At 38.3% G+C, this 12,074-nt stretch overlaps 1 protein-coding gene across 1 annotated transcript in view; it reads right to left on the bottom strand.

The window, feature by feature from the left end:
* LOC130231211 (rho GTPase-activating protein 40) overlaps positions 1–1,869 on the bottom strand; it is a 56,276-nt gene extending 54,407 nt beyond the window's left edge. The window contains exon 1 of the mRNA XM_056460691.1: positions 1,753–1,869. The gene's annotated coding sequence lies outside the window, so the exon portion shown is untranslated. The remainder of the gene's footprint in view (positions 1–1,752) is intronic.
* Between the last annotated feature and the right edge of the window lie 10,205 nt (positions 1,870–12,074).

Genomic DNA, 12,074 nt, shown 5'->3' with positions numbered 1-12,074 from the left:
TATTATTGAAAACCTATTATTTGTACAGACGTTTTGTTTTATTTGTATATACTGTGACTGTTCTGCTGTTATTGCAATAAATAAATCAATGATTGACCACACCATATAATCTGTCATGACTGCAGAAAACTACAACCCGTCTGAATCAACAGCTCCGTTTTCAACTCTGAAAGATTATTTACAGAGTTGATTATATAAAGAGATTTATTTCAATCAAATATGAAGCTAAAATTATTGTTTTCTTAGTGTGTCCGGTTTCAGTTTTCAGCTTTTCTCACCAATGATTTTAGTCTTACCAGGTAAGAATCCAGAGTAATTACAAATGTCACTTTAGTAGGTTTTTCTTTTTAAGAGATTGTCGAGTTGTTAGCTAAATCTTACTCACTGGAACAGAAATGAACTGCTTCAGGTGTGTTTGAAGCATCAGAAAACGTTTAACCTGTTAAAACTAAATTAAAATAAAGTGGTCTGCTGATTATATGCTGGCACAAATGTGTGAGTATTTCAGTCACTTTTCCACATGCAACACTGACTATTGTAGAACCCTTAATGACGAGACTACTGTTTACAATCTACAGTGACACCGCCAGTATTTTGGAGACATAGTATTGCAGTGCTAGCGAAGTACCGGTAAACCGTGCAACCCAAACACATACACACACACACACACACACACACACACACACACACACACACACACACACACACGCACGCACAATACATGTCCTTATAAACCCCCTTAATTTTGTCAAACCTAGATCCTACCCATGCCATTATACACATTTCTGTCCTTGTAAACCACTAAACCAGTATTACATTGGTATGATTTGTAAAACCTAGATCATACCAATGTCATTATATACATTAGTGCTCATAAACCAACAAAACCAGTATTACACCCCCCCCCCACACACACACAATGCATGTCCTCACAAACCACCTTAATTTTGTAAAACCTAGATTATACCAATGCCATTATATACATTTCTGTCCTCATAAACCACCAAAACCAGTATTACAAAACTATTACACACGCACACACACGCACACACACACACACGCACACACACACACACACACACACACACACACACACACACACTCAAAATACATGACATTATGAACCACCTTCATGTTGTGATACCTATATCATACCTGTCATTATACACATTTCTGTCCTCATAAACCACCAAAACCAGTACACACACACACACACACGACATTTCCTTAAAATCACCTCAATGTTATGACACCCATCATACCCATGTAATTTAATATTTTTTGTCCTCATAAACCACCAAAACCAGTACACGCACACACACACACACACACACACACACACACACACACACACACACAATGCATATCATCATAAAGCATCTCAATGTTGTAAATATAGATCAGACTCCTGCTATTATACACATTTCTGTTCTCGTAAAGAAGCAAAATCATCACACACACTCGCGCACACACACACGCGCACACGTGCAGCGCTGCATTGCTGTTATTGTTTCTGTCCGGCAGACAAAGGCACGCGCCCATAGCAACAGGTCTCCTGCCCATAGCAACCGGCAACGCGGTACAAAGGCGCTGGTCTTACGGATAAACGAGAGTGATGTGGTGCAAACAGAGACTGATCTCTCAGTTAAACCATCTCTGTGATAAACCTGACCGCTGCTGCGCTGATCAGATGCCAATATCAGGTTATAACGAGCATGAATAAAGCGATCATAAGCACAGTATGGGTCTGACCTGAGAGCCGAGCAGAGCTCCACGCGTCCCGCCGCAGATCCGAGCTTGAAGACGTTCTAATAATAATAAAGCTGTGATGATGTGATAGCGCTGAAGATGCGGAGGAACACGAGCACGAGCCGCTATTGTCTGACAGACACACAGATGGTGCTGAGGCCGAATCATCGCGTGACGTCACGGCCTGTGCGTGTGTGTGTGTGTGTGCGTGTGCGTGTGCGTGTGTGTGTGTGTGTGTCACGCGCCAGGTAGTTTGATCGTGACCGCTGCGAGTGATCAAAGCACCCATGATGAACGCATTTACACTCACTCTGAGATGTGCTGCTGGGTTATTTAAACTCACATTGGGTTAAAATAAGAATTAACCTGAACATAGGGTTTAGTTTAATCATATTCATTTAATTAACAAAAAAATAAATTAAAATAACCCAGCAGTTGGGTTAGTCCCTAGATGGGTTGAAATAACCAGACATTATTTTAGAGTGCTCATTGTAAACATAACATTTATATAGCAATTATTTTTTAATTATCAGAAAGTGTGTGTGTGTGTGTGTGTGTGTAAGTGTGTGTGTGTGTGTGTGTCTGTGTGTGTGTGTGTGTGTGTGTGTGTGTGTCTGTGCATGAGTGTGTGAGCATAAGTACACTATTATTTATTTAACATTTATTTCATATTATTTATTTAACCCAATGGTTGAGTTACACATATTTGGTGCTTTGTTGGGTTATTTTTAACCTTTATTTGGTTATTTATTAATAACTCAACCAGTCGGGTTAAATATTTGATGCTTGGTTGGGTTATTTTTAATCTTTATTTGGTTATTTATTTAATAACTCAACCAGTCGGGTTGAATATTTGGTGCTTGGTTGGGTTATTTTTAATCTTTATTTGGTTATTTATTTAATAACTCAACCAGTCGGGTTAAATATTTGATGCTTTGTTGGGTTATTTTTAATCTTTATTTGGTTATTTATTTAATAACTCAACCAGTCGGGTTAAATATTCGGTGCTTGGTTGGGTTATTTTTAATCTTTATTTGGTTATTTATTTAATAACTCAACCAGTTGGGTTAAATATTTGGTGCTTGGCTGGGTTATTTTTAACCTTTATTTGGTTATTTATTTAATAACTCAACCAGTTGGGTGTAAGTATATGGTGCTCTGTTGGGTTATTTTGAACCTTTATTAGGTTATATTTGCTACGTCTGACAGATTGCACTATTACGTCTTTCTTTTCTTTTTTTATGTTATTCTTTTATAACCTGCTTTAACCCATTTTAATCTGTTTTTAAGCATTTTATTTTTATTTATTTATTTCTCTTATACTTGTCTTTTTTATTCTTGTTTATGTAAAGCCCCTGTGTATGAAATGTGCTTTATAAATAAACTCACCTTGCCTTGCCTTATTTATTAATAACTCAACCAGTTGGGTTAAATATTTGAATCTCAACAGTCAACTGATTTAACTGACAGCTGTATTAATATACGTAATGTTGTTTTTACATTATAATGTTTATTTAAGCTGTAACACAATATTATTGTTGTTATTTTTTATTAAATGACCTCTCCGTGTCGTGTTTTTATATCTGTTTCACCAGCACTCTTAATTATTGATGATACAAACATGCGCTTCATAGCTGATCTACAGTATGTTAAATGGATAAAACTCTTTCTCTACCTCTCGTCTTCATCTCTACAGGGTTATTTTGGAGGAAATGATACACATATTTGGGATATTCGGCTGTCATGCTCGCCATTAGGACCCAGCGGAGACATTTATTTATATACACAACCATAATTATATAACTAATAGTAGTACTAGTGATAGTAATAGTAATACCAGAATGAAAAAAATAATAATTTAATCAAAATAACCCAATGCATTGGGTTAAAATAACCCATAGTTTGGAAGGTGCTATATAATAACCTTTAGTTGGGTTATATGTTGGGGTATTTTTAACCCAACTATTTTAACAGAGTATGTGTGCCAATGTGTATGTGAGAGAAAGAGTGTGTGTGTGTGTGTGTGTGTGTGTGTGTGTGTGTGTGTGTGTGTGTGTGTGTGTGTGTGTGTGTGTTGCAGTGTGTGTGTTTTGCTGCCTGCCAGTTTCCTTCCATTGTTCCAGCTCAGACCTTGATGAAGCTCTAAGCCACACCCACTCACACACACTGTTACCAGGGTAACCCTCAGTGTACTGTACACACTGCATTCTGATGCTCCGTCATCCTGACTTATTAAAATGGCATTTTAATGTGCATCCATGTGTGTGTGTGTGTTGGGGGGGGGGAGGGGGGATTTTTAACATTTAGAACTACAAATATGTACATAAGTGGTCAAATATATTAGCAATAATTATGTTTAAATGTTCATATATGGTGTTACGGTGGAGCAGTGGGTAGCACAATCGCCTCACACTAAGAAGGTCGCTGGTTTGTGTCCCAGCTGGGTCAGTTGGTGTTTCTGTGTGGAGTTTGCATGTTCTCCCTGTGTTGGTGTGGGTTTCCTCCGGGTGCTCCGGTTTCCCCCACAGTCCAAACACATGCGCTATAGGGGAATTGATCAACTAAACTGGCCGCAGTGTATGAGTGTGTGTGTGTGAATGAGTGTGTATGGGTGTTTCCCAGTACTGGGTTGCAGCTGGAAGGGCATCCACTGTGTAAAACATATGCTGGAATATTTAGTGGTTCATTCCGCTGTGGCAACCCCAGATTAATAAAGGGACTAAGCTGAAAAGGAAATGAATGAATGAATGTTCATATATGGCAGAGATGTCCAAAGTTGACCCATTGTAAGCTTTGATTTGGCCCACCATCCCATCTGAGAGGAGAGTGAGTATGTTGGAGAAGGTTGGGGCGAATGTCTTTAACACAGAGATCGTCATTTCTAACTTCAACTGGTTGAGTTATTAAATAAAAAACCTAATAAAGGTTAAAAATAACCCAACAAAGCACTAAATATTTAACCCAACTGGGTGAGTTATTAAATAAATGACCTAATAAAGGTTAGAAATAACCCAACAAAGCACCCAATATTTAACCCAAGTGGTTGAGTTATTAAAAAATAACCTAATGAAGGTTCAAAATAACCCAACAAAGCACCAAATATTTAACCCAACTGGATGAGTTATTAATAAATAACCTAATAAAGGTTAAAAATAACCCAACAAAGCACCCAATATTTAACCCAACTGGGTCAGTTATTAAATAAATGACCTAATAAAGGTTAAAAATAACCCAACAAAGCACCAAATATTTAACCCAACTGGTTGAGTTATTTAAAAAAAATAACCTAATGAAGGTTAAAAATAACCCAACAAAGCACCAAATACTTAACCCAACTGGTTGAGTTATTAAATAAATAACCTAATGAAGGTTAAAAATAACCCAACAAAGCACCAAATATGTGTAACCCAACTGGTTGAGTTATTAAATAAATAACCTAACGAAGGTTAAAAATAACCCAACAAAGCACCAAATATTTAACCCAACTGGTTGAGTTATTAAATAACCTAATAAAGGTTAAAAATAACCCAACACAGCACCAAATGTGTTTAACTAAACCACTGGGTTAAATAAATAACTCAACATTTTTTAGAGTGTATGTAAATGTGAGATGAATAAATAGGGCAAAATAGGGGATGAAAAATAAATAGTAGATGTGTGTGTCTGTGTGTATACATGCGTCAGTGTGTTTGTGTGCATGTGTGTGTGTGTGTGTGTGTGCAGTTGGCCTGACAGGTGTGTATTACTGTAAGCAGGACAGATTCAGTAACTGGATTGAGCAGCACATGAGGGCATCGGTCACCTGCGCTGCTGGATGCACGTGAGGGAGAGTCAGTCAGTCCTTTACCTCCTTTCAACTACACTAAACAGGAACGTTTCATTTCAGTTTACCTTCAGCTGCTTCTCTGACATCTTCTTAAAGGGACAGTTCACCCAAAAATCTCAGTTATGTCATCATTTCCTCACTTGTTCCAAACCAGTTTCAGTTCATTCTGTTGAACACAAAAGAAGATATTTTGAAGCATGTTGGGGAAAAAAGCTTTTATAGACTATTTCGAGGGATGTAAACAAAATCAGTGGCCCCAACGTGTTTCCTGTTTACATTTTTAATTCCCATAGAGCATCCGATAATCCAAAAAGAGCCACATATTGAGAAATAATGTTATGAGAGCTGTTTTAACAGGAAGTTATGATTGATTTGCCTCTTGTTGCAGTTATCAAATAGTTTGATAACAAGCAGGAAATTGGCCAATGACATCATTTCAATTAAATTTTTCAGTTCATCTTTATTTGTATAGTGCTTTTACAATTTTTTAACCTTTATTTCTCCAGCGTTTACAGTGTAGATTGTGTCAAAGCAGCTTCACTTAGAAGATTAAAGTGAATTGAAACAGAGTCAGTTCAGTTTTCAGAGTTGAAGTTCAGTTCAGTTCAGATTAGTTCAGTTCAGTGTGGTTTAATATTCACCACTGAGAGTCCAAACACTGAAGAGCAAATCCAACATTGCGCAGCTCCACAAGTCTTGAACCATGCAAGCCAGTGGCGACAGCGGAGGAACAAACTTCACCAATTGACCAAAGTAAAGGATAAAAAACCTGGAGAAAAACCAGACTCCGTTGGGCACGACAATTTCTCCACTGGCCAGACATTTTGTGCAGAGCTGTAGTCAAGGAGCTGGAGGCTGGAGAACGCTGGACGTCAGCGAAGAGTTGTCTGTCCCTGGAGTGTCACATGTCTCATGTTCTCCACTCCTCCATGACCACCACAGCAGCTGCTGAGGATACGGCCCGGTCCAGGATTATGGAAACCTTGAGATCATCTCTTCATTGGTCTTGGATCACTTCAGTGGCACTGCATAATCTCTGAGGACCTCGGGATGAGTATTCCCAGGTGGAAATAGAGAATAAAGAGAATAATTAGTGTAGCTGATGTTCACAGTGTATATAAACGACATGCAGAACCTGTGTGGAGCACATTCATGTACCATACCGCTATGTGATGCACTGAGTGTATGCTTTACTGAACAGATAGGTCTTTAATCTAGTTTTGAATTGGGAGAGTGTGTCTGAGCCTCGGACGTTATCAGGAAGGCTATTCCAGAGTTTAGGAGCTATAAATGAGAAGGCTCGACCTCCTTTAGTAGACTTTGCTATTCTAGGTGCTACCAGAATCCCCACATTAACATTAAAATGGTCTATAGTTTTTTTTTATTACTACTATGGATGTTATTGTTAATGGCTGCTTTTTAGCTGTCTTGTTTCTAGTTCAAATATTCAAATATTCTCAAATCAAGAAGCATTTTCTAGACAAGCAACTAATAAAGTCTGGTTTATAGGTGTAATGAGTCAAATTAAGTGAGTTTCTCATTAAAACAAGCAAAATAAACGTGTGAAAAGAAATAATACGATTATTTTAAGGTAATACTGGTGATGTGGTGGCACAGTAGGTAGTGCTGTCACCTCACAGCATGAAGGTTGCTGGTTCAAGCCTCGGCTGGGTTAGTTGGTGTTTCTGTGTGGAGTTTGCATGTTCTCCCTGCGTTCGCGTGGGTTTCCTCCGGGTGCTTTGGTTTCCCCCACAAGTCCAAAGAGATATTGTATAGGGGAATTGATGTACTAAATTGTCCGTAGTGTACGTGTGTGAATAAGTGTGTATGGGTGTTTCCCAGTGATGGGTTGTGGCTGGTAGGGCATCCGTTGTGTAAAAACATGTGCTGGATAAGTTGGTGGTTCATTCCACTGTGGCAACCCCGGATTAATAAAGGGACTAAACTGAAAAGAAAATGAATGAGGTAATACTACAGTATGCTGGAGCATTCATTAACGAGTTTTAAATACTATAATATACAGTATAATAGATTTGACTACAGTATGGTTCTAGAACACTCTAGTATTTACTTTAAATGACTATAGTATTGGGCGGCACGATGGATAAGTGGTTAGCACTGTGGCCTCACAGCAAAAAGGTCGCTGGTTTGAGTCCCGGCTGGGTCAGTTGGTGTTTCTGTGTGGAGTTTGCATGTTCTCCCTGTGTTGGCGTGGGTTTCAAATCAACTCAAATCACTTTTAATGTCACGTCATTAGCAGCTGTACTATAATGAGTGATTAGTTTAAGTGCCTGCTCCAGACAGTGCAAAATACAACCAGAAACAAAACAATAAACTATTAGCAATGTTTTCAGTAAATAAGTAAAAGGCAAGGCATATAGCACATTTAAGGCATATAGCATATTTATATGGCACATTTCATACACAGTGGCAATTCAAAGTGCTTTACATAAACAAGAATAAAAAAACAAATAATAAAAATGATTAAAAACAGATGAAAATGTGTTAAACATGTTATAAAGGAATGAAAAAGAAAAGAAAGACACAATAGTGCCTCTGTCAGACATAGCACAGTGCTCATTCAGTAAAGGCACAGCTAAACAGATGTGTTTTCAGTCTTGATGTGAATGTGCCTAATGTTGGAGCACATCTGATCATTTCTGGAAGCTGATTCCAGCAGCAGGGGGCGCTGTTAGTAGCTGATTCCCCCTGCTCTGACTGAACTCTTGGAGTTTCTAGTTTATATGACCCTAAAGATCTGAGTGATCTGTTAGGTTTGTATTCAGTGAGCATATCTGTAATGTATTGAGCTCCTAGGCCATTTAGTGATTTATAGAGCAGTAATAATACTTTAAAATCTATTCTGAATGTAACTGGGAGCCAGTGTAAAGACCTGAGGACGGGTGTGATGTGCTCTGATTTCCTGCTTCTGCTCAGAATCCTGGCCGCAGCGTTCTGGATGAGCTGCAACTGTCTGACTGTCTTTTTGGGAAGGCCAGTGAGGAGGCCATTACAGTAATCCACCCTGCTGCTGATAAAAGCATCAACAATGTTGGATAGCAAAGGGGTGTCGCGGACGCAGGACAGAAGTAAAGAGAGGGGGGTTGTCGCGGATGAAAGTGAAGAGAGTTGGGGAGTCACGGAAGAAAGTGAAAGTGAACAGCGGACGGAGGAGGAGGGCGATTGAGGAGGGGAAGTGGTAAAATGAAGTGCCGGATCAAGTTTCAGAGGTGCCGTAGCCGGTGCCGGATCCAGATCCAGATCCGGCGTGTTCCGGCACAAATTAAGCCCTGGCTATAGGGGAATTGATGAACTAAATTGGTCGAAGTGTATGAGAGTGTGTGTGAGAATGGGTGTGTATGGGTGTTTCCCAGTACTGGGTTGCAGCTGGAAGGGCATCCGCTGTGTAAAACATATGCTGGAATAGTTGGTGGTTCATTCCGCTGTGGTGACCTCTGAAATAGAGACTACGCTGAAGGAAAATGAATGAATGAATGAATGAATAAATGACTAGTATTTTTTGTTTCATGTGGGCGGCTCCTTCATTTTGAAGACCCCCAGAACAAACCATATTAACAGAAAGACTGAATAAATGAAGAGTGTGAGTGTGTATTTGTGACAGAGGAGGAGCGTTTGTTGTGTAATCTCACACAAAGGCCTCTGTTTGAGCAGGTTATGTTGAGCTAATCTAGCTTCACAGATGGATTAGCCTGATTCAGCTGGAAAATAGAAACAGAAAACAGAAACCTGACGTCCAGGATCAAACATCTCTCTCAGTCAACTTTAAAACCGGAGCACCCAGAGGAAACTCACACCAACACGAGGAGAACATGCAAACTCCACACAGAAACACCAACTGACCCAGCCGGGACTCAAAGCAGCGATCTTCTTGCTGTGAGGCCAGAGTGCAAATAAATAAATAACTACAATTAAAAAACAAAGCAAAATAATACAACACAATACAATTGCTAGCTGGAGTACCCAACAGACTCACTAGAGGGCACTAGTGAGCCAGTTCGATTCTCTCCCTCTCTCTCTCAATTCAATTCCTTCATTCATTCATTTTCTTTTTTAGCTTACTCGCTTTAATAATCTTGGGTCGCCACAGCAGAATGAACCATCAACTTATCCAGCACATGTTTTATACAACGGATGCCCTTCCAGCCACAATCCATCACTGGGAAACACCCACACACTCTTGCACACACTCATACACTACGGAGAATTTAGCTTATTCAATTCCCCTAAAGCGCATGTCTTTGGACTTGTAGGGGAAACCGGAGCACCCGGATGAAACCCACGCCAACACGGGGAGAACATGCAAACTCCACACAGAAACACCAACTGTGTAAAACATATGCTGGATAAGTTGGCGGTTCATTCCGCTGTGGTTACCACAAATTAATAAAGGGACTAAGCTGAAAAGAAAATGAATGAATGAATGAATATATTTAAAAAGAAAACATAGTAAACACAGTAAAAAGTAGTAGTAAAAAAATAAATGAATAATAATAATAATAATAATAATCGGAGTGGGGAAAAACATCACTGCAGTTTCATGCTGATTCTGTTGGGAAAACTGTACTGTGATTATAATATAGACACATGAAGGAGGATCTGTGATATTATTCATCAGGATATGTGTTTATGTTTGTTATTTTATGAATTGAATATTTTAAGATTTTGAAAATTAAATGACATAAAACTGTACAGTCCGAATAAAAATCATTACAAGTCCAAATAATACATGTGTGTGCAGATTGACATTAATTCCTGCAGGTGGCGACATTTTCTAAAACAAGCAAGATTGTCAATAAATGTAATATCTGTTGGACTTGTTTAAAGTCTTGTAAGAATATATTTATATATATATATGCTGGGGCGGACTTAGTGATTTGGGGCCCTGAGCAATTCCAGGTATGGGGCTCCAGCAATTTAGAAAAATAATCTGCATGCTAAAAAGTAGGCTATTTAAATAAATATATATGAAAGTATATTAAATATTTAAAGTATATTTATAGATTTTAATATTTAAAGTATCCTTTATCTTCCTATTGTAAAATAAAAAGCAATACATTTACAAATAAAAACCAACTGTACACAGCAGGAATGTCCACACTTGGTCCTGGAGTGCTGGTGTCCTGCTGATTTTAGCTCCAACTTGCCTCAACATACCTGCACAGATGTTTGGAAAAGTAATAACGTTAAAATCCTAACAGTTATACAGATTTTACAACATGATAGAACATTTATAAAAGAGCTTTATGATTAATATAGGCTTCTTGGCATTGTTCGGGGGCCCCTAATTCCCCGGGGCCCTAAGCTGCTGCTTACCTCGCTTGGTTAAGTCCGCCCCTGTATATATGAAGAGTTTAGATGCAAAAAACCTGTAAATGCCTTCTGAAATGTTCCTCTAAAATGAGCTTTTTTATCAGGTTCTTGTGTGTGTGTTCAGTAACATCACTTTCATGGCACATAATACGTCCTTTTCCTGGTCTTTAAAGTGAAATATCTCAACATAAACAAAGGAGGCTGAGAAAAATGTTCATTTTCTATAGAAATGTCAGACAGCACTTAGAGGTTTTTGCATCTGAACTCCTCATATATATATATATATATTCTATACAGTACTCAACATTTGAGTTTATTTTTATTTAAGTTTTTATTACACAGAGATACAGTTCACAACATCTGCTAGACACTTTTACAGCTATTCCTATTAAAACTCTCTAACAGAAAAATTCAATAACAGATTTACGTTTCCCTTTACTTTATCTTACATCTTTAATACCAAAACTGTTTACAGGAGCGAGGGTAACAATAAAATCAATCTTAAAGTTCTGTAGCAAGAAGATCAAGCTGAATGGGAGACAAGTATCTCTAGTTCTTCACACTGTAACCACTATCTGTTAATTAAGATTTACAGTAGTATGCTGTGTAGTATAAGACATATATACAGTAGTATAAGAAGTATGCTGTGATTCACCAGAGTTTTCTATTTATCTACAGTTGTGCATTGCATTATGTTGCATTATCCATTATGGGATGATGAAAATTCAACTCTACAGTTTAACAAAGTGGCTTTTGCTGACATTTCAGTCATTTGAAATAACATATGAAATAATATCTAGAGAAATGAGTGTGTAAAATAGCAGTAAATGTGCTGCAGTTTATGACAAGGTTTCTGTAGTGTAATACACAACACCAGCACACACAATAGAGCACTGCACACTATAACACACATGCAGAAAACACACTTTTAAACACTGTTCAAGGTTAAAAGTTGTTGGAGGAAAGTTTTAGATTCATTGCCAATCAAAAGCAGAAATAAACAATGAATCACGAAATATGGTGCACAGTTACAGTGTGTTCAAACATGTGATGTGTGTAGATGATGTTGGTCAGACGCTGAGGTGTTTGTATAAATGCACTGATGCAGCTGAATCAGCAGGTGGCGCTGCTGCTCTTAAAGTTCACTGTCATCAGCTTCAGCTCAGGA

The sequence above is a fragment of the Danio aesculapii genome, chromosome 6, assembly GCF_903798145.1.
Source record: "Danio aesculapii chromosome 6, fDanAes4.1, whole genome shotgun sequence".
NCBI lineage: Eukaryota > Metazoa > Chordata > Actinopteri > Cypriniformes > Danionidae > Danio > Danio aesculapii.
This window is presented reverse-complemented; position numbering and strand designations above follow the sequence as displayed.